Here is a 23,964-nt window from a genome sequence, read left to right as displayed (position 1 = left end):
GCACCAGCCCACCTGGGGCTGGTCCCCTCCCACACTTGGCCCATGCAGCCCTCTGGGGCCGGTGGCCCCAATTGGTGGACCCCCGGGACCCTCCCGGTGGTACCGGTACGTTACCGATAGCACCCGAAACTTTTCTGTTGACCAAAAAAGGACTTCCCATATATAAATCTTTACCTCCGGACGATTCCGGAACTCCTCGTGACGTCCGGGATCTCATCCGGGACTCCGAACAACATTAAGTAACCACGTATATCTATTCCCTATAACCCTAGCGTCATCGAACCTTAAGTGTGTAGACCCTACGGGTTTGGGAATCATACAGACATGACCGAGACATTCTTCGATCAATAACCAACAGCGGGATCTGGATACCCATGTTGGTTCCCGCATGTTCCACGATGATCTCATCGGATGAACCACGATGTCAAGGACTCAATCGATCCCATATACAATTCCCTGTGTCTAGTGGTATAGTACTTGCCCGAGATTTGATCGTCGGTATGCCGATAGCTTGTTCAATCTCGTTACCGGTAAGTCTCTTTACTCGTTCCGTAACACATCATCCCATGATCAACCCCCTGGTCACATTGTGCACATTATGATGATGTCCTACCGAGTGGGCCCAGAGATACCTCTCCATTACACGGAGTGACAAATCCCAGTCTCGATTCGTGCCAACCCAACAGACACTTTCGGAGATACCCATAGTGCACCTTTATAGACACCCAGTTACGTTGTGACGTTTGGTACACCCAAAGAATTCCTACGGTATCCGGGAGTTGCACAATCTCATGGTCTAAGGAAATGATACTTGACATTAGAAAAGCTTTAGCATACGAACTACACGATCTTTGTGCTAGGCTTAGGATTGGGTCTTGTCCATCATATCATTCTCCTAATGATGTGATCCAGTTATCAACGACATCCAATGTCCATGGTCAGGAAACCGTAACCATCTATTGATCAATGAGCTAGTCAATTAGAGGCTTACTAGGGACATGGTGTTGTCTATGTACCCACACATGTATCTGAGTTTCCTATCAATACAATTATAGCATGGATAATAAATGATTATCATGAACAAGGAAATATAATAATAATAACCAATTTATTATTGCCTCTAGGGCATATTTCCAACACCATCGTCTCCCAATTCCTCTTGTTTAGCTGACCATGTTGGGAACGACAGACGGTGGCTCCGCGACGAGAGCACCAAGGCGAAGGACGATGTCAAGACCTCGGACCGAACGAACCGGAGCGGGGGAAGACGCAGTCGGAGGGGAGTACGAGGGTTGACTTGTTTGGGTGGAGGGTGGGCCAGTGGAGCTGCCGCCGCTGGACAATGTGTGGGAGTAGAGGGATGGACTGGCCCATGCCATAGGCTATGATGGGTCACCGAGGCATGTGTTCAGGTCCTTGGTATTATTGTCTTCTTTCATGTTGGCGTAGCAGGGGTCGATCATGGTCTCGGCGAGGTCAACCATGGAGTCCTTCTCCTGCCCATTGCTGATGATCTTATATTGCTTCTGGATGTTGACAAGCCTGTTGCACTAGATGGCCGAATCGACGCGTTCTTCCTTCTCTCCAGCATAGTGAAGGTGCAATCGGCGCTCCCTATGAAACGGGTGAATGCTCCGGAACCTCTGATGGCCCTACATCAGTGGTAGACGAGAACCTCGTCCCGCACGCATACCTGGGCAACGGCGATCCGCTGGTCCCTGTCAGGAGACGAATGGATGAGCAGAAGGTCTAGTCCTGCGACCTTGTGCTTTCTCGTCCTATGATTTATTTACTGATAACCCACAAGTGTAGGGGATCGCAACAGCTTTCGAGGGTAGAGTATTCAACCCAAATTTATTGATTCGACACAAGGGGAGCCAAAGAATATTCTTGAGTATTAGCAGTTGAGTTGTCAATTCAACCACACCTGGATAACTTAGTATCTGTGCAGCAAAGTATTTAGTAGAAAAGTAGTATGGTAGTAATGGTAACAGTGGCAAACGTAATATTTTTGGGTTTTGTAGTGATTGTAACAATAGCAACAGAAAAGTAAATAAGCGAAGCACAGTACATGAAAAGCTCGTAGGCATTGGATAAGTGATGGATAATTATGTCGGATGCGATTCCTCATGTAATAGCTATAACCTAGGGTGACACAGAACTAGCTCCAGCTTATTAATGTAATGTAGGCATGTATTCCGAATATAGTCATACGTGCTTATGGAAAAGAACTTGCATGACATCTTTTGTCCTACCCTCCCGTGGCAGCGGGGTCCTAGGGGAAACTAAGGGATATTAAGGCCTCCTTTTAATAGAGAACCAGACCAAAGCATTAACACATAGTGAATACATGAACTCCTCAAACTACGGTCATCACCGAGAAGTATCCCGATTATTGTCACTTCGGGGTTGTCGGATCATAACACATAATAGGTGACTATAGACTTGCAAGATAGGATCAAGAACACACATATATTCATGAAAACATAATAGGTTCAGATCTAAAATCATGGCACTCGGGCCCTAGTGACAAGCATTAAGCATAGCAAAGTCATATCAACATCAATCTCATAACATAGTGGATACTAGGGATCAAACCCTAACAAAACTAACTTGATTACATGGTAAATCTCATCCAACCCATCACCGTCCAGCAAGCCTACGATGGAATTACTCACGCACGGCGGTGAGCATCATGAAATTGGTGATGGAGGATGGTTAATGATGACGACATCGATGAATCCCCCTCTCCGGAGCCCCGAACGGACTCCAGATCAGCCCTCCCGAGAGAGATTAGGGCTTGGCGGCGGCTCTGTATCGTAAAACGCGGTGAAACTTCCTCTCTGATTTTTTTTCTGTGAAACAGAATATATGGAGTTGGAGTTGAGGTTGGCGGAGCTGTAGGGGGCCCACAAGACAGGGGGCGCGCCCCCCACCCTCGTGGACAGGGTGTGGGTCCCCTAGTCTTCATATTTTGCCAGTATTTTTTATATTTTCTGAAACTTGTCTCCGAGGATTTTTAGGTCATTCCAAGGACTTTTGTTTTCTAAACATAAAACAACATAATGGCAGTTCTGCTGAAAACAGCGTCAGTCCGGGTTAGTTTCATTCAAATCATGCAAGTTAGAATCGAAAACAAGGGCAAAAGTGTTTGGAGAAGTAGATACGTTGGAGACGTATCAACTCCCCCAAGCTTAAACCTTTGCTTGTCCTCAAGCAATTCAGTTGATAAATTGAAAGTGATAAAGAAAAACTTTTACAAACTCTATTTGCTCTTGTTGTTGTAAACATGCAAAGCCAGCATTCAGGTTTCAGCAAATATTATGAACTAACCATACTCACAATAACACCTCGGTCTCACAATTACTCATATCAATGGCATAAACAGCTAACGAGCCATAATAATAAAACTCAGATGACAACACTTTCTCAAAACAATCATAACATGATATAACAAAATGGTATCTCACTAGCCCTTTCTGAGACCGCAAAACATAAATGCAGAGCACCTTTAAAGATCTAGGACTGACTAAACATTATAATTCATGGTAAAAGAGATCCAGTCAAGTCATACCCAATATAAACCAATAGTAATGAATGCAAATGAAAGTGTGCTCTCCAGCAGGTGCTTTTTAATAAGAAGGTGATGACTCAACATAAAAGTAAATAGATAGGCCCTTCACAGAGGGAAGCAGGGATTTGCAGAGGTGCCAGAGCTCGATTTTAAAATAGATATTGAATAACATTTTGAGATGCATACTTTCACTGTCAACGCAACAACTATGAGATGGCTGTATCTTCCATACTACATGCATTATAGGAAGTTCCCAAACAGAATGGTAAAAGTTTATACTCCCCCACCACCAGCAAGCATTAATCCATGGCTTGCTCGAAACAACAAGTGCCTCCAACTAACAACAACCCTGGGGGAGTTTTGTTTAATTATATTGATTTGCTTTGATCTTTTTGGATCATGGGACTGGGCATCCTGGTTACCGGCCCTTTCTCATGAATGAGGAGCGGAGTCCACTCCTCTTGAGAATAACCCACCTAGCATGGAAGATATAGGAAGCCCTAGTTGAAACATGAGCTACTCGAGCATACAAAACAGAATTTCATTTGAAGGTTTGGAGTTTGGCATATACAAATTTACTTGGAACGGCAGGTAGATACCGCATATAGGAAGGTATGGTGGACTCATATGGAATAACTTTGGGGTTTAAGGAGTTTGGATGCACAAGCAGTATTCCCGCATAGTACAGGTGAAGGCTAGCAAAAGACTGGGAAGCGACCAACTGAGAGAGCGACAACAGTCATAAACATGCATTAAAATTAATTTACACTAAGTGCAAGCATGAGTAGGATATAATCCACCATGAACATAACTATCATGAAGGCTATGTTGATTTGTTTCAACTACATGCGTGAACATGTGCCAAGTCGAGTCACTCAATTCATTCAAAGGAGGATACCATCCCATCATACCACATCATAATCATTCTAATAGCATGTTGGCACACAAGGTAAACCATTATAACTCATAGCTAATCAAGCATGGCACAAGCAACTATAATCTCTAAATGTCATTGCAAATATGTTTACTTCATAATAGGCTGAATCAGGAACGATGAACTCATCATATTTACAAAAACAAGAGAGGTTGAGTTCATACCAGCTTTTCTCATCTCAATCAGTCCATCATATATCGTCATTATTGCCTTTCACTTGCACGACCGAACGATGTGTATAATAATAATAGTGCACATGCATTGGACTAAGTTGGAATCTGCAAGCATTCAACTCAAGAGAGAAGACAAAGTAATATGGACTCTAAGTTAAATAAACAATCATGCATATGAGAGCCACTTAACATTTTCAATATGGTCTTCTACTCTCGACCCCCAAAGGAAAGAAAAGAAAATAAAACTATTTACACGGGAAAGCTCCCAACAAGTAAAAGAAGAACGAGAAATCTTTTTGGGTTTTCATTTTAATTTCTACTACAAGCATGGAAATTAAACTAACTAATTTTTTTGGTTTTTCTTAAGGTTTATCAAACACACAAGAAAAAATCTAGAAAAAGAAAATTAAACTAGCATGGATAATACAATGAAAGAGTATGAGCACCGATGACTAGAATAGTGTGTGAACATGAATGTAAAGTCGGTGAGAAATACATACTCCCCCAAGCTTAGGCTTTTGGCCTAAGTTGGTCTAATGCCACGGGTAGCCTGGCTGATATCCGTAGTTGTAACTGGGGTCGTACTGAGATGCAGCAGCAAATGCCTCCTGAGCTGCGGCATGTTGGCGAGCCGCCTCCGCTCTCCCCTCGTGTTCAGATGTTTCCTCCCTGGTAACAACATATCTTCCTTTTGCCTGGTAATCAAAAAGGAAAGGACCAGGAAGAGTAACATGGACAGCGCTACGTCTGTCAAAGATTAGTCGATACTGGAGGAATAGTTCATTCCTCTTAAGAAAATGATGTTGGACCATAGCGTCATAATCTAAATAAGCAGGAGGCAACATTATATCCCCCTCTCGTGGGGCTATACCAAGATAATTTGCCACACGGGTCGTATAAATTCCTCCAAATAAATCTCCAGCTCTACCATTATTGTACAACCTACGTGCAACTATTGCCCCCAAGTTATAATCTTTATAACCTAACACATCACTCTTGAGGACACAAAGATCAGGCACACACATATGACATGCTTCATCTTTACCGTTAATGCATCTACCAATGAAGAGAGCAAAATAATGTATAGCAGGAAAATGAATGCTCCCTATGGTAGCTTGTGTAATATCCCTAGACTCTCCCACAGTAATACTAGCAAGGAAATCTCGAAATTCAGATTTGTGGGGATCATTAACACTTCCCCACTGCGGGAGTTTGCAAGCAGTACTAAAATCTTCCAGGTCCATGGTATATGATTTGTCATAAATATCAAACAGGACACTATGAGAATTGCGTGAAGATGTAAATGTAAACCTTCTCACAAATGAATCAGTTAAGTACTGGTACTGCGGGCACTTATCTTGCATGAACGCCTCAAGGTCGGCATTACGCACATATGCATCAAATTCATCCTTGATACCCGCTGAAACCATAAATGGCTCCGATGGCCATTCACAAGGCCGTACATAAGCTTCCCTTGGTAATTTGTCATCGAGCTCACGTATTGTTAGCCGGGGTCCTTTCTTCCTTGAAGAACCACCTTGGTACATTTTCCTGAACATATTTCTTTTTCTGCAATATTTCTGAAATTTTTAGTAACTTCAAAATAAAAGTGAATAAAACTAAACAAGATTGGTAGCAACTACTCCTACAAGTGCCTAGAGCCTATATCATGCATTGGAATTAATCGGGACCTCATGAATTCAACATGCAAGCTCAAGAACAGGGTCACCAAGGTAGCAAAAATTTGCAATGAATAAAGCACTAGAACAAAAATTAATTGGGCAAATGGAGGAGTCACATACCAAGCAACAATCTCGCAAAGCAGTTTTTTGAATGGAGCTTTGAGCAAGGAGATCGAAAATCACAGCAAAAAGAGCTAGAACTCGTGCTTGAGCTGGATGGGGATTTTTTTGGGAAGAAGATGGAGTGTGCTGGTGCTGGCATAAGTGGAGGGGGTCCACCAGGGGCCCATGAGACAGGGGGGCGCGCCCTCCACTCTCGTGGCCTGGTGCTTGCCCCTCCTGCAGTGATTTCAGTGCCTAAAATCCTCAAATATTCCATAAAAAATTATACTAAATTTGCAGGGCATTTGGAGCACTTTTATTTTTGGGATATTTTTTATCGCATGGATAATTCAGAAAACAGATAGATAATACCATTTTTTCTTTATTTATTTTAATTAACAAAAAGTAAAAAGATGGTACAAAAGGTTGTGCCTTCTAGTTTCATCCATCTCATGATCATCAAAATGAATCCACTAACAAGGTTGATCAAGTCTTGTTAACAAACTCATTCCGAATAACACAGAACTAGAGAAATTTCGAATAACACTAAGTTACCTCCACGGGGATATGAACATCCCCAACAATAAGAATATCATACTTTTTCTTGATAGTAGGGAGAGGAAATTCAAAACCTCCAAATATAATTGATGGAGTTTGCCCAATAGAATTTATGCTATGAACTTGAGGTTGTTTCCTCGGAAAATGTACCATGTGCTCATTTCCATTAACATGAAAGGTGACATTTCCTTTGATGCAATCAGTAACAACACCTGCAGTATTTAAAAAGGGTCTACCAAGGATAATCGACATACTATCGTCCTCAGGAATATCAAGAATGATGAAGTTTGTTAAGATAGTAACATTCGCAACAACAACAGGCACGTCCTCACAAATGCCGACATGTATAGCAGTTGATTTATCAGCCATTTGCAAGGATATCTCAGTGGGTGTCAACTTACTTAATTCAAGTCTACGGTACAAGGAAAGAGGCATCACACTAACACTGGCTCCTAAATCACATAAAGCAGTTTTAACATAATTTCTCTTTATGGAGCATGGTATGGTGGGTACTCCGGGATCACCAAGTTTCTTAGGTATTCCATCCTTAAAGGTATAGTTAGCGAGCATGGTGGAAATCTCAGCTTCAGGTATTTTCCTCTTATTAGTGATGATATCTTTCATATATTTAGTATAAGGGTTTGTTTTAAGCATATCGGTTAAGCGCATGCGTAAGAAAATAGGTCTAATCATTTCAGCAAAACGCTCAAAGTCCTCATCATCCTTTGTCTTGGATGGTTTAGGAGGAAAGGGCATGGGTTTCTGAGCCCATGGTTCTCTTTCTCTACCATGCTTCCTAGCAACAAAATCTCTCTTATCATAACGTTGGTTTCTTTATTGTGGGTTATCAAGACCAACATCAGGTTCAATTTCTATATCATTGTTATTGCTAGCTTGAGCATCTACATGAACATCATTATTAGCATTGTCATCAGGTTCATGTTCATCTCCGGAATGTGTTTCTGCATCAGAGATAGAAGTATTATTAGGATTCTCAGGTGTTTCTACATTAGTTTCACTAGAAGCATGCAAAGTACTGTCATTTTTCTTTTTCTTCTTAGAAGAACTAGGGGCATCTAGATTATTATTTTGACAATCTTGTTCAATTCTCTTAGGGTGGCCTTCAGGATACAAAGGTTCCTGAGTCATTTTACCAGTTCTAGTAGCCACTCTAACAGCAAAGTCATGTTTATCATTTAATTCATCTAGCAATTCATTCTAAGCCTTAAGTACTTGTTCAGCTTGAGTGGCAACCATAGAAGCATGTTTACTAGTGAGTTTAAGTTCACCCTTAACTCTAGCCACATAATCACTCAAGCGTCCTATCATATAAGCATTATTCTTTAATTCTCTACCAACATAATCATTGAAATTTGTTTGTTTATCCATAAAGTCATCAAATTCATCTAAGTATGGGCTATGAAATTTAGTAGAGGGAATTTCAATTTTATCATATCTATAGAGAGAATTTACCTTTACTACCTGTGTCAGGTTATCAAGACAATGTGGTTCTTCAACAGGCGGTATATTAAGACCATGTATTTCTTCAATAGGAGGTAAATTCTTAACATCTTCAGCTTTTATACCTTTTTCTTTCATTGATTTCCTTGCCTCTTGCATATCTTCAGGACTGAGAAATAGAACACCACTCTTCTTCAGAGTAGGTTTAGGAATAGGCTCAGGAGTTGGCTCAACTGGTTCAGGAATTGCTTCAGGAATTGGCTCAGGAAGAGTCCAATTATTTTCATTTGCCAACATATTGTTCAATAATAATTCAGCTTGGTCGACTGTTCTTTCCCTGAAAACACAACCAGCACAACTATCCAAGTAGTCCTTGGAAGCATCAGTTAGTCCATTATAAAAGATATCATGTATTTCATTTTTCTTAAGAGGATGATCAGGCAAAGCATTAAGTAATCGGAGAAGCCTCCCCCAAGCTTGTGGGAGACTCTCTTCTTTGATTTGTACAAAGTTATATATTTCCCACAAGGCGTCTTGTTTCTTATGAGCAGGGAAATATTTAGCAGAGAAGTAATAAATCATATCCTGGGGACTACGCACACAACCAAGATCAAGGGAATTAAACCAAGTGTTAGCATTACCCTTTAATGAGAACAGAAATATCTTAAGGATATAATAATAGCGAGACTTATCATCATTAGTAAACAGGGTGGCTATATCATTTAACTTGGTGAGATGTTCCACAACAGTTTCAGATTCAGTGCCATAGAAAGGATCGGATTCAACTAAAGTAATAATCTCAGGATCAACAGAGAATTCATAATCCTTATCAGTAACAAAGATAGGTGAAGTGGCAAAAGCAGGGTCATGTTTCATTTTAGCATTTAGAGTCTTTTGTTTCAGCTTAGCTAACAATTTCTTAAGATCCGATCTATCATTGCAAGCAAGAAAATCTCTAGCAATTTCTTCATCCATAACATAACCCTCAGGAACAGCAGGAAATTCATAATTAGGAGGAGAACCTTCATCATCACTTTCATCAATAATTTCATTCTCCCTAACCTTAGTAAGTTGTTCATCAAGAAATTCACCTAATGGCACAGTAGTATCAAGCATAGAAGTAGTTTCATCATAAGTATCATGCATAGCAGAAGTGGCATCATCAATAACATGCGACATATCAGAATTCATAGCAGTAGCAGGTTTAGGTGTCGCAAGCTTATTCATAACAGAAGGAGAATCTAGTGCGGAGCTAGATGGCAGTTCCTTACCTCCCCTCGTAGTTGAGGGATAAACTTTAGTTCTTTGATCTTTCAAGTTCTTCATAGTGATCAACAGATATAAATCCCAAGTGACTCAGAGAATAGAGCCATGCTCCACGGCAACGGCGCCAGAAATTAGTCTTGATAACCCACAAGTGTAGGGGATCGCAACAGCTTTCGAGGGTAGAGTATTCAATCCAAATTTATTGATTCAACACAAGGGAGCCAAAGAATATTCTTGAGTATTAGCAGTTGAGTTGTCAATTCAACCACACCTGGATAACTAAGTATCTGTACAAAGTATTTAGTAGCAAAGTAGTATGATAGTAATGGTAATAGTGGCAAAAGTAATATTTTTGGGTTTTGTAGTGATTGTAACAATAGCAACAGAAAAGTAAATAAGCGAAGCACAATATATGAAAAGCTCGTAGGCATTGGATCAGTGATGGATAATTATGTTGGATCAGTGATGGATAATTATGTTGGATGCGATTCCTCATGTAATAGCTATAATTATGTAGGATGGATAATTATGTTGGACACTCCCAAGCGTGATGTCGGCATCCGCCACATCAAGCTGTCGCCTCAGTTTGGCGAATTCAGCAGTCCAGTCAACCGCCAGACCCTTAGCCATTTGCACATAATATAGTGCGATCATTACTTGGGAGTGTGATCCTTCGTTTGCCGCCTAGGGCTGGCAACCAGAGTCTAAGGGGCTACTATCTATACGGAACACACCTAGCGTGTGCGGTACAGCCGAAAGATTCCGCATTTCTTTGTGTACCTCAAAGCCTTTGAGCAGGCTTGTAAAAGCTTCATTCAACCTGCTTTTGGCGGATGAAATCTTCTCAAATACCGTACCCATTAAGGTACGGTGAGCCTCTGAGAGAGCAGCTCACTCCAGAAGGCTCGTCTGTGACGCCCCCGATTCAATCGTACACTAATCATACACGCAAACGTGTACAATCAAGATCAGGGACTCACGGGAAGATATCACAACACAACTCTACAAATAAAATAAGTCATACAAGCATCATAATACAAGCCAGGGGCCTCGAGGGCTCGAATACAAGTGCTCGATCATAGACGAGTCAGCGAAAGCAACAATATCTGAGTACATACATAAGGTAAACAAGTTTGCCTTAAGAAGGATAGCACAAACTGGAATACAGATCGAAAGAGGCACATGCCTACTGCCTGGGATCCTCCTAAATTACTCCTGGTCGTCGTCAGCGGCCAGCACGTAGTAGTAGGCACCTCCAGTGTAGTAGGAGTCGTCGTCGACGGCGTCTGGCTCCTGGGCTCCGGCATCTGGTTTTGACAACCAGGTAGAAGGGAAAGGGGGAAAAGAGGGAGAAAGCAACCGTGAGTACTCATCCAAAGTACTCGCAAGCAAGGAGCTACACTACATATGCATGGGTATATGTGTAAAAATGCAATATCGGTGGACTGAACTGCAGAACGCCAAAATAAGAGGGGGATAACTAGTCCTATCGAAGACTACGCTTCTGGCAGCCGCCGTCTTGCAGCATCTAGAAGAGAGTAGATTGAAGTCCTGCAAGTAGCATCGCATAGCATAATCCTACCCGGCGATCCTCCCCTTGTCGCCCTGTGGAAAAGCGATCACCGGGTTGTGTGTGGAACTTGTCTGGGTGTGTTTTATTAAGTATCCGGTTCTAGTTGTCATAAGGTCAAGGTACAACTCCGGGTCGTCCTTTTACCGAGGGACACGGCTATTCAAATAGTTTAACTTCCCTGCAGGGGTGCACCACATAACCCAACACACTCGATCCCATTTGGCTGGACACACTTTCCTGGGTCATGCCCGGCCTCGGAAGAGCAACACGTCGCAGCCCCACCTAGGCACAACAGAGAGGTCAACACGCCAGTCTAAATCCTATGCACGCAGGGGTCTAGGCCCATCGCCCATTACACACCTGCACGTTGCGAGGGCGGCCAGAAGCAGACCTAGCAACCTCCATTACAAAGGAAGTCACGTTCGGTCCAATCCGGCGCGCGCCGCTCCGTCGCTGACGTCAAGAAGGCTTCGGCTGATACCACGACATCAAGTGCCCATATCTTTCCCGCGTAGTTGGTTAGTTCGTATAGGCTAGTGGCCAGACTCAGATCAAATACCAAGATCTCATTAAGTGTGTTATTATGAAGTAACCGCGGACGCCGACCAGGGCCAGGCCCACCTCTCGCCTAGGTGGTCTCAACCTGCCCTGTAGCTCCGCCACATAGTAATAGTCGGGGGCTGTCGGGAACCCAGTACCACCTCTACCGGGATGGATCCACCTGTCCTTTCAGCCCCCTTATCTGAATCACTTGCGGGTACTCAACAAGCTGACCCGACTTTAGTCACCATCTGTATAGTATATGTATATGTATAGTATATACCCGTGATCACCTCCCGAGTGATCACGGCCCGATAGTATAGCAAGGCAGACTGACAAGAATGTAGGGCCAATGATGATAAACTAGCATCCTATACTAAGCATTTAGGATTGCGGGTAAGGTATCAATGAATGTAGCAACAATGGCAGGCTATGCAACAGAATAGGAGTAACCGAACAGTAACATGCTACACTACTCTAATGCAAGCAGTAGAGGGTAGAATAGGCGATATCTGGTGATCAAAGGGGGGGCTTGCCTGGTTGCTCTGGCAAGGAGGGGTCGTCAACTCCGCAGTAGAACTCAATCGCACCAACACTGGTCTCGAGTTCTACCGGAAAGAAATAACGGAGGGGGAACAAAATAAATAACAGAGCAATCAAAGCATCACAAAGCGTAACATGGCAATATGCGGTGCTAGGTGTGCCCTAACGCGGTAGTAGGTGATACCGGTGAAGGGGGGAAACATCTGGGAAAGTATCCCCGGTGTTTCGCGTTTTCGGGCAGATGAACCGGAGGTGAAATGTTGCAGGTTCACTATGCTAGGGACGTGTGACGAACGAACGGGCTGCATATTCGGATTCATCTCGTCGTTCTGAGTAACTTTCATGTACAAAGTTTTTCCATCCGAGTTATGTACTATTTTCTATGATTTTCTAAAGTTTTAACAATATTCTAAAATTTCTGGTTTTATTTTAATTCGAGTTGACCAAGTCAATTTGATTGGTCAAAGGGGAGGTGGTGGCCCACATGTCATAAAGCTATATCTAATCTAATAAATAAAAACTAACATAATCAAATGGAGCCTACATGTCATAGTGTAGCAACAAACCTAACTAGCAGGATTAGTCCCTAATCTAATCTGAAACAGGGCCGGCCAGAGGCATAGCAGCCTCACGGCTATTGCACATACACGCACCGCACAGGGGCACTTGGCCATGGCTACGGCCACAACCGAGGCCAGTGCAGGAGCGGCCAGCAGCGGCAAAAGGCAACATCGGCTGTGCTATGAGCAGCAACAACAAATAGCAGCAGCAGACTAGCAGGGAGCAGCAACACAATAGCAAGAGCAGCAGCGTAGGAGAGCAGCAGCAGTAGCAGCACAAGGAAAAGCAGTCGGAGGGCGAGCGCAGGAGTAGTGGACGGCAACAGTAGCAACACGCGGGGGAAGGCGCCCAAGGGGCGTCTAGGAGCAGCGGGCGGCACGAGCGCAGCAAGCACACGTGGGGTGCGGTGAGGGAATGCCCCCGGGGCGGCCAGGACTCGGCGGAGCGCGCCGAGCGCACACGCACATAAAACTTCTGGCGCGGTAGTGACAGCGTCATACGGCGACTAAATCGAGGGGGATAAGGGGGATACAAGGGAGGAGCTCACCACGGAGCCGGGGACGTGGTCAGGGAGGCCGAGGGAGCTCGGGAGGCGACGAATCAAGGCGAGGACCGTGGCGGTGCAGACGGGAAGAAGAAGATGATGGCGAGGCTTGGAGGCATCCTAGCTTGGGACCGTGCTCGTGGACGATGCAGTGGAGGCGAACGGAGCTCCTGGTCAAGCTCCAAGCACGCGGGGGCGACGGTAGTCGCGCGGACGGGGTCAGCCATGGCGTCGGAGGTTTCGGGCGCCGCCAAAATCAAGAGAGAGAGCGGGCAAGAGGAAGAGTGGGTGGTCTAGGGTTCCGGGGAGGGAGAGATGGGCAGGGGGCTGCCCTTATGCGCGACGGGGAACCGCGGGATGGTCGCCACGCACCCACAGCCGCAACCATGGTGGTTCGGATGCGTGCCACCACCCCCTGTGAACAGGGAGGAGGAGGATGGCTCCTGGTGGGCTGGGTCTGCACTATGGCCACTAGGGCCCAGTGCAGCAGTAGCAGTTCCTCTACCTCTTTTCCTTTTCTAAAACTTTTCTGTTCTTTGCATTTTCTTTTAATATGCACTGTTTGTATTTAACTAAGCCATCAAATGATTTTTTTTCAAAATGTGGAACTTGATCCAAAATTGATGTTACACTTTTAGGCACTGCTACAAAAGGTTTGAGAGGTACTTGAATTCATTTGAAATTTTGTTTAAATAGAAATGATAAAATTTGGGGTTGTTTGCCACAGTTTTGGATAGTTTAGGGCATTTAAACACTTTTAAAAAATGTTGGTTCACCACCAATATTAACAAATGAATATATTCCACATGATGAACATTTTAATTTTAATGTTTGAAAACTTTTATCTTTTGACTTTAATTCAAATTCAAATTTGAATCGGTTTCGAACTAATGCGAGATTGACAACAGTAACCGTGGTGATGCGGCATCATTAATGTGAGATTGCTGTAGCCTAATTATCCGGGCGTCACAATTCTCCTCCAGTACAAGAAATCTCGTCCCGAGATTTAAGAGGTAGTGAAAGGGGGAAGGTTTGGTAACGAATCTAGCGGGTCTTCTCATCCTGGCTTGCTCTTCTCGAAGAGGCCGGTCCAATACATTGATGTCTTCATTTCTCTACTTCAGGTCATCATGATGAAGTCAACGTCCTTTCTTCAGGAACTCCATCATACTTACGAAAGAATAAAGGGTGGGCATTCTGGGAGAACAGACCTCGGCAAGGTTGACTATCAGGTCAAAAACATCGAGGAAGGTGGCGGAAAGTAACTCTCGAATCGAAACTTAAGAAAATATCGAGAGCAAAGTAAGGAGGTATCCTAGGATATTTTGAGTGGGCAGGCAATCGTTCGATGCCTGTTATAGGGCGTGAAAGGGTCAAAGCAATGGGAATAAGTATTGTGTCCGATATGAGACCTGAAGGTGGCTCGTGAATTACATACGAGGCCATGCGCGAGGAACAACCTTGGGAACAGGGGGTGTACAGGAGAGTCAGGTTTCGATCCTGTGGAACTGTGGGTTATGGGCCCACCATGTGGGTTAAAAGTAGGAAGGGCGAAGACGTCTTGCATGATCATGTAAGCAAGGTATGTTAGAGGGTAGCCTGTTAGTTATGTCGGCAACAACAACGATACTAAGGGCGAGGGACGAAGAGAACCATTCTCCTGCTCGTTGAACGAGGCGGGCCAATAGGCTAACTTCTCGTCCATCGGTGGTTACCGGGATGTCATCAACAATAGTAACAGGATCTTACAGACAGAGTGGTACAACAAGGTGCTTACCGAAGCAGGGAATTATCTCTGCTCAGTTAAGTCAGATTACAGGAAAGGTTAAACAAAAGAATGGAAAGGAAAATGCGATTACTAGATTAAACAGAACAATGAAAAGGAAAATTGTGATTACACACAATTATTAGGAGTATATCCTTCCCATGTACAAGCAGAACATGGCATACAGGGTAGGAGAGCAAGTACCTAACCATTCAGATAAGAGGCAAGGATTAATCAAGATGTTACCCATACAATGGTGTTTGGATAACTGACCAAGGAACATTTAGCATCGCGACTCCAATGTTCTTGTTGAAGAGCGGGGTATCATAGTCATGCTTCGAGGTAGCAATGATAGGGTGTTTCAATCAAGGTCCAGACTTTGGATACACAAATGATTCATCAGGAGCAACTTATAAATAAGTCTTACAATTTGCCCATGGAGGAATGACTAACCCTGCCAAAGAGGAAACTATAGCAATAGGTCCTCCGGCCAGGTGTGCTAGGCATGACATCACCTTACCGGGTCATATAAAGACCAATGTTATAACTCTTTGAAATATGTCCCAACCATCATATCTGACCGAGATTCAGATTTGATTGGTGTCAGGATACCTCAGACTTAGGATGACTGAGAAGAAAGGTGCAACACAAATTGTCGAGATGACATTGCAAGGTTCTCAGGGAAAAGAACTATGGAAGCGAGTTCTGAAACAAGAGTTCATCATTAAACCAAGGAAATGGGTGAGGGGGGGTAGCTGATGGAGTCTGCGACAATCCTCGAGATTTCCAAAAAGGTGGATTTCCATAGTTATGTGAAAAAGAAGATAACGTTTGTCAGATCAAATGATATAACGATGTATGCTCGAGTAAAACATACATAATTAAACATTGGCTGAAAAGTGCACCCGAAACATGGGATTAGGTAGTACGACCAATGTTAGAATGATGATTCGATAACCAATGGTCTAAGAACAAAATATCGACCATTAACTTCAAAGCAATAGGGTTGCTAGAAGTTTTGAAGTCGCACATCATAGTTCAATTGTCGGTTCTCCGGTTAGAAACAACACGAGGACCAAGGAATGAACGGATATTGCAAGAAGGATCACCTGTATCAAGAATTCTTAAGAGGTGGTGAAATTCTCACGACATTTTTGACATAAAATATGGTAATACTCCAATGTAAAGAAGAACAAATGCTGGATAGCAAGGATATCAAGGTATAACACAAAACACGAACAAGTTTGTGTTGAACGGAAGGCAATAAAGTGGCAGATGATAACACAAATCATCGAGGGCAAGGATGGTATTTCTCATCATGAATTCGATTGATATCGTGTAAGAGCTCATTAGGTTGACGATGATCACGACACATTTGTCAAGAGATTTCATGAAGATGCACTCAATCAGCGGCGACAACAAGTCAAAGGAATGATGAAGCGGAAGGTTATTGGAACCACGGTTACGACACAAACTCGAAATCAAGCTTGCGGTTCAAGGCAAAATGATATGATGAGGAAAATCGATGTAAGCTTAGCTCATCATAAAAAATTGTGCTCCGGAAGGACCAAGTAGCACAGTTAAAAGTCTGCACGATAATGATATAGCCGATAAGGCTAGGAATGACTTGAAGGATTACTAAACTCGTAAGCAACAAGAATTACTTAGATTTATTGAATCGGAGTGCGGAATCGATTCACTTATTGGTGTTCTCGAGTGACTAATAACTCGGAACCTGGGCGGTCCGAGATCGGTGAGAAGCAATACTAGATGAAGACTCGCAGGAAGAACACAGTTCTCGAGATACCATAGGTTAATACTCGAGGAAGATCAAAAATAGAGGTTGCGGAGATGTATCGATCAATAAAAGACAAGTGCTTTAACTTGTCTGAGAAATGGAATCAAGGAGAAAATGTGGTCGGGACCACGATTGCAAATGATCAATACATAGATACCAGATGATTTCATAACAAGGAAATAGTTATTATTACAAGAAGCTTCTATGATAGGATCTACATCGTGTCCATGGGCATGAACACAAAGTTCAAGGTCGACTCCACTTCTTTAATGCATAACCTTTCATTCACTTCTCGCGTTCGATGAAGTTGTAGTGTTGAAATTTTATCTGGCAAAATACCAGAAGAGTATGACTCATGAAAACTTTCGAGTTCACACATATTAAGGAAGGCATAGGTTCAACCCATCAAGGCATCGTGGAAACATATACCACAAACTTCAACAATAAATTTCACCAGCTCGAAAGCAAAGCATGGTTGGCCAAATCAAGGAATAGGATTTACCAATGTCATTATGTATCAGGGAAAGAACTTCCAAAGTGATTAAATATGCAGGACGTTGTCGGATAATATACAACAAAGGATCCGATGGTCCTTAAGGGATCTGATCTAAGCATCGGTACTCAACCAGAGGAAGAAACAATGCAAAGGCATTGGATTGTAGAAACAACCAACTAATTCAAACTCAAATGCAAAGGAATTATCATTTCCAAATCAGGGGATTAGAAGCCAATGGTCTGATTAAGAATGGATAAGTTGAATAGACTTAGGGGTATAATCGGCGGCAATTTGATTAGTCGATAACCAGCTCATGTTAAAAATGACATCTGAGCCGGAAAGATAATTTAAAAGGGTTAACCGATGATTGCGTGCATTCGCACTCATGTTGAATCAATAGGATCAAAATGACGGTGTCAAAGGAGACTAATGAATATTGCCAGACATATTGGAAGCATCCATAATGCAAGCAGACAAGTATTTGCAGAGTAATAAAGCTGCTAAGGATTTTCGGATGATCGAATAGTATTTTGAAAACTTTTTTTGAAACACTTGAACAACTGGGGATGAGCGGATACTCGGTAAGTGTGAGGAATTACCATAGGGGTATTCATGTGGTAAAGAACTGCAATGCAGTAAGCTTAAAGGATTTTCGAAACAATGGAGAGCAATTTAAGGCATCTTGTAATAACAAGAGCAACTAAGGATGAAGGTATGAACGACAATTGTAGGTAGTTATGCATAAGGGTATATCGGTGGTAGGGGATTGTAAAGTCAATGGGCACAAGGGTCTCGGAAAAACCTCGAAGAGTATCTTCGGAATCTTCTGGTGCGGCAAGCGATCATCTGGAGGGAGGGCTCTCTGGGAGAAAGTATTTTCGAGAACCTAAAGTTAGTATTTTAGCAAAACCATTTAACCCGAATAGAAGAGAGATTAGAGTCCCAGAGTAAAGGTGAGGAATAAAAGATCCTAATACCACCCAAATGGCGACGTGGGCCCGTAAGCCACACAACCATGTTAGTAAAAGTTTTGAAATGATTAGACTCAACTTCGGCCAAGGAGTTGGAAAGGGGGATTCCTACAGGTAGTCGGCTCTGATACCAACTTGTGATGCCCCCGATTCAATCGTACACTAATCATACACGCAAACGTGCACGATCAAGATCAGGGACTCAGAGGAAGATATCACAACACAACTCTACAAATAAAATAAATCATACAAGCATCATAATACAAGCCAGGGGCCTCGAGGGCTCGAATACAAGTGCTCAATCATAGACGAGTCAGCGGAAGCAACAATATCTGTGTGCAGACGTAAGTTAAACAAGTTTGCCTTAAGAAGGCTAGCACAAACTGGAATACAGATCGAAAGAGGCGCAGGCCTCCTGCCTGGGATCCTCCTAAACTACTCCTGGTCATCGTCAGCGGCCAACACGTAGTAGTAGGCACCTCCAGTGTAGTAGGAGTCGTCGTCGACGATGGCGTCTAGATCCTGGGCTCCGGCATCTGGTTTCGACAACCAGGTAGAAGGGAAAGGGGGAAAAGAGGGAGAAAGCAACCGTGAGTACTCATCCAAAGTACTCGCAAGCAAGGAGCTACACTACATATGCATGGGTATATGTGTAAAAAGGCAATATCGGTGGACTGAACTGCAGAACGCCAAAATAAGAGGGGGATAGCTAGTCCTATCAAAGACTACGCTTCTGGCAGCCTCCGTCTTGCAGCATGTAGAAGAGAGTAGATTCAAGTCCTCCAAGTAGCATCGCATAGCATAATCCTACCCGGCGATCCTCCCCTCGTTGCCTTGTGGAAAAGCGATCACCGGGTTGTCTGTGGAACTTGTCTGGGTGTGTTTTATTAAGTATCCGGTTCTAGTTGTCATAAGGTCAAGGTACAACTCCGGGTCGTCCTTTTACCGAGGGACACGACTATTCGAATAGTTTAACTTCCCTGCAGGGGTGCACCACATAACCCAACACGCTCGATCCCATTTGGCCGGACACACTTTCCTGGGTCATGCCCGGCCTCGAAAGATCAACACGTCGTAGCCCCACCTAGGCACAACAGAGAGGTCAACACGCCGGTCTAAATCCTATGCGCGCAGGGGTCTGGGCCCATCGCCCATTGCACACCTGCACGTTGCAAGGGCGGCCGGAAGCAGACCTAGCAACCTCCATTACAAAGGAAGTCACGTTACGCGGTCCAATCCGGCGCACGCCGCTCCGTCGCTAACGTCAAGAAGGCTTCGGCTGATACCACGACGTCGAGTGCCCATATCTTTCCCGCGTAGTTGGTTAGTGCGTATAGGCCAGTGGCCAAACGCAGATCAAATACCAAGATCTCGTTAAGTGTGTTATTATGAAGTAACCGCGGACGCCGACCAGGGCCAGGCCCACCTCTCGCCTAGGTGGTCTCAACCTGCCCTGTCGCTCCGCCACATAGTAACAGTCGGGGGCCGTCGGGAACCCAGGCCCACCTCTACCGGGATGGAGCCACCTGTCCTTTCAGCCCCCTTATCCGAATCACTTGCGGGTACTCAACGAGCTGACCCGACTTTAGTCACCATCTGTATAGTATATGTATATGTATAGTATATACTCGTGATCACCTTCCGAGTGATCACGGCCCGATAGTATAGCAAGGCAGACTGACAAGAATGTAGGGCCAATGATGATAAACTAGCATCCTATACGAAGCATTTAGGATTGCGGGTAAGGTATCAATGAATGTAGCAACAATGGCAGGCTATGCAACAGAATAGGAGTAACTGAACAGTAACATGCTACACTACTCTAATGCAAGCAGTAGAGGGTAGAATAGGCAATATCTGGTGATCAAAGGGGGGGCTTGCCTGGTTGCTCTTGCAAGGAGGGGTCGTCAACTCCGCAGTAGAACTCAATCGCACCAACACCGGTCTCGAGTTCTATCGGAAAGAAATAACGGAGGGGGAACAAAATAAATAACAGAGCAATCAAAGCATCACAAAACGAAACATGGCAATATGTGGTGCTAGGTGTGCCCTAACGTGGTAGTAGGTGATACCGGTGAAGGGGGGAAACATCTGGGAAAGTATCCCCGGTGTTTCGCGTTTTCGGGCAGATGAACCGGAGGTGAAATGTTGCAGGTTCACTATGCTAGGGACGTGTGGTGAACGAACGGGTTGCGTATTCGGATTCATCTCGTCGTTCTGAGCAACTTTCATATACAAAGTTTTTTCATCCGAGTTAGGTACTATTTTCTATGATTTTCTAAAGTTTTAACAATATTCTAAAATTTCTAGTTTTGTTTTAATTCGAGTTGACCAAGTCAATTTGACTAGTCAAAGGGGAGGTGGTGGCCCACATGTCATAAAGCTATATCTAATCTAATAAATAAAAACTAACATAATCAAATGGAGCCTACATGTCATAGTGTAGCAACTAACCTAACTAGCAGGATTAGTCCCTAATCTAATCTGAAACAGGGCCGGCCAGAGGCATAGGAGCCTCACGGCTATTGCACATACATGCACCGCACAGGGGCACTTGGCCATGGCTACGGCCACAACCGAGGCCAATGCAGGAGGGGCCAGCAGCGGCAAAAGGCAACATGGGCTGTGCTATGAGCAGCAACAACAAATAGCAGTAGCAGACTAGCAGGGAGCAGCAACACAATAGCAAGAGCAGCAGCGTAGGAGAGCAGCAGCAGTAGCAGCATAGGGAAAAGCAACAGCAGGGCGAGCGCGGGAGCAGTGGATGGCAGCGGTAGCAACACGCGGGGGAAGGCGCCCAAGGGGCGGCTAGGAGCAGCGGGCGGTGCGAGCGCAGCAAGCACACGTGGGGCGCGGTGAGGGAATGTCCCGGGGCGGCCATGACTCGGCAGAGCGCGCCGAGCGCACACGCACATAAAACTTCGGGTGCGGCAGTGACAGCGTCATACGGCAACTAAATCGAGGGGGGATAAGGGGGATACAGGGGAGGAGCTCACCACGGAGCCGGGAGCGTGGTCAGGGAGGCCGAGGGAGCTCGAGAGGCGACGAATCGAGGCGAGGACCGTGGCGGTGCAGACGGGAAGAAGAAGACGATGGCGAGGCTTGGAGGCGTCCTAGCTTGGGACCATGTTCGTGGACGACGCAGTGGAGGCGAACGGAGTTGTCAGCAACCTGCATCCTCTGATTCAACACCATTGTAAGTTCAGTTATATGCAGTGTGTCGGTTCAGCCACAATTATGCAGATCCGATGGCTGAGATGGCAGAGCGAGATGGACGGTCGATGCAACACTATGCACTGCCTTTCTTCAGTTATTGCCGCTGCCCTTTTACCTTTCTTTTCACCCCGCTTTCCAGCTCGGTGCTGGACTATAAGGTGCCTGCGTGCGCATCACCGAGAACCATTCAATCATTGTATCCCCAGACTATCAAACCCTAGTTTATCTAGCTACTGCTGTAGAAATCCCAAATTCATAGCTGGGTCTCCGTGATTGGGAGTTAAATTCAGTTCCAATTGCATTATTCCCCTGTTCTGTAACTCATATCATAGTTGGGATCTAACAAATTGGTATCAGATGTCATCGGTCCTCGGCGGCGCGGCGGCGGCATGAGCAAAGGAGGCGAACGACGGCGGTAGACCAGTTCGGGCACAAGTCGATAGCTAGGTGCGGTTGCCGACGAGATCCTCTCCTGGTAGTAAAATCCCGTGACCAAGGTCGGATCGTGTGCCTTCGGCGGCGAGGAGCGCTGGTGGCGGCAGGGAGCCGAGATCTCGCGAGGGTTCCAAGGCTCGTCCTTGTGGTAAAATTCCGGAGCCAGATCTCGTTCCATGGCGAAATCCGGCGAGGACAAGGCGGATGCCGCCGAAGTTTCAGAGATGAAGCTGGACATGGAGCAGCTAGACGGCAAAGTCGACGGCCTCCATACCAAGGTGGAGAGCGTGCGCACAGAGGTTACTGAAGTCAAGAAGCAGCTGACACGGCTGGAAGAATTGATGTTGTGGATGGAGGAGAAGTTGGACACTTCCTCGCGTCCCAGAGTAACAACAGCAGAAGAGGCGAGACCAGGGCAGCAACAGTAGTGCCAAGTCCAACCACAACAGCAGCAACAACTGCCTCCCCAGCAGCCTGGCCAAGTTAACAGGACCCAGGCAAATACATCGCCTTTGTTGAACAGGGGGACACCAGTTTGGAGACGCCGAGGGCAGGAACAAGCGCTCAACTTTGGTTGGGCAGAAGAGCAGCAGCAACAATACATGGATCAGCAACCATACACACAATACCCCCAAGTCAATTACGCCATGCAAGGGCAGTATAATGACAATCCCGATTATTCTCAAGCTCAACAGCAACAAATATACTACCCACCTGCATATCAGCATCAGGAGTACTACCCAAATCAGCGTCATGTCCCACAACATCAGTTTTACCCAATCAGACCCCCACCACCCCCTCCTCCACACTACTATCCCCCTGAAAAAGTCCCATATGAATACCACCATTACTATCCACCAGAGCCACAGTACATGCAAGCCCCCCCTCCACAAAACAGAGAGCAACACCAGTTCCAGCAAAACTCAGAGCAAGTCAGGCACTTTGACAGACACTATGACAATAACAGAGGTCAAGACAGAGATGCCCACTTCTACAGATCAATTGCCAAAGCTCCTAGAATAGAATTCCCTAGATTTGATGGTACAAATCCAATAGAATGGCTTCGAATGACAGAGAAATTCTTTTCTATGGTCCATGTACCAGAAGAAGCAAAATGGGACTATGCCCAGATGTATCTCACTGGTAGAGCTGATACTTGGTTAAGAAACTCTGGCATTCTTCAGGAAAACTTGACATGGGACCAGTTCTGTGCAGCAGTCCTTAAACGATTTTCTGGAGATAGCTCTTATGAAATAGTGCAAAATTTCAACTCCTTCAAACAGGGAGCTGATTCAGTTGCTGCCTATACTGATAAATTCGAGGAAAGAATGGCTGCATACAAAAAAGAGAATCCTGGAGCTGCTGAAGGATACTATGTCAAGTGCTACATCAATGGGTTAAGACCTGAAATCAAACACTACCTGAAGCCCTTTAAACCAATTACACTGTATGATGCAGTAGAAAATGCCAGGGACATGGAAATGGGAGTTCAAGCCCAAGCAAACCAGAAAAGATATACACCCAATAGTGGGTATGCGAAGACAAACATCTCTGCTCATTTCCCCAATAAATATAAGCAAAATGAGACACCACAGAGGAGGGAAGGAGAGGACAAGACAACTAAACCTGAACAGAAATTCAGAGAGCCTGGCACTTGCAGATATTGTGGAGGCAAGTGGTTCTTTGGCCACAAATGCGCACAATATAAGACACTTAACCTCATGGCCACTAAAGAGCATATTGAAGAGTCACTTGATGAAATGTTGCAAGGA

The sequence above is a fragment of the Triticum dicoccoides genome, chromosome 7B (genome assembly GCF_002162155.2).
Source record: "Triticum dicoccoides isolate Atlit2015 ecotype Zavitan chromosome 7B, WEW_v2.0, whole genome shotgun sequence".
NCBI classification, from domain to species: domain Eukaryota; kingdom Viridiplantae; phylum Streptophyta; class Magnoliopsida; order Poales; family Poaceae; genus Triticum; species Triticum dicoccoides.
The sequence above is the reverse complement of the archived record's forward strand: the minus strand, read 5'-3'. Positions refer to the sequence as shown.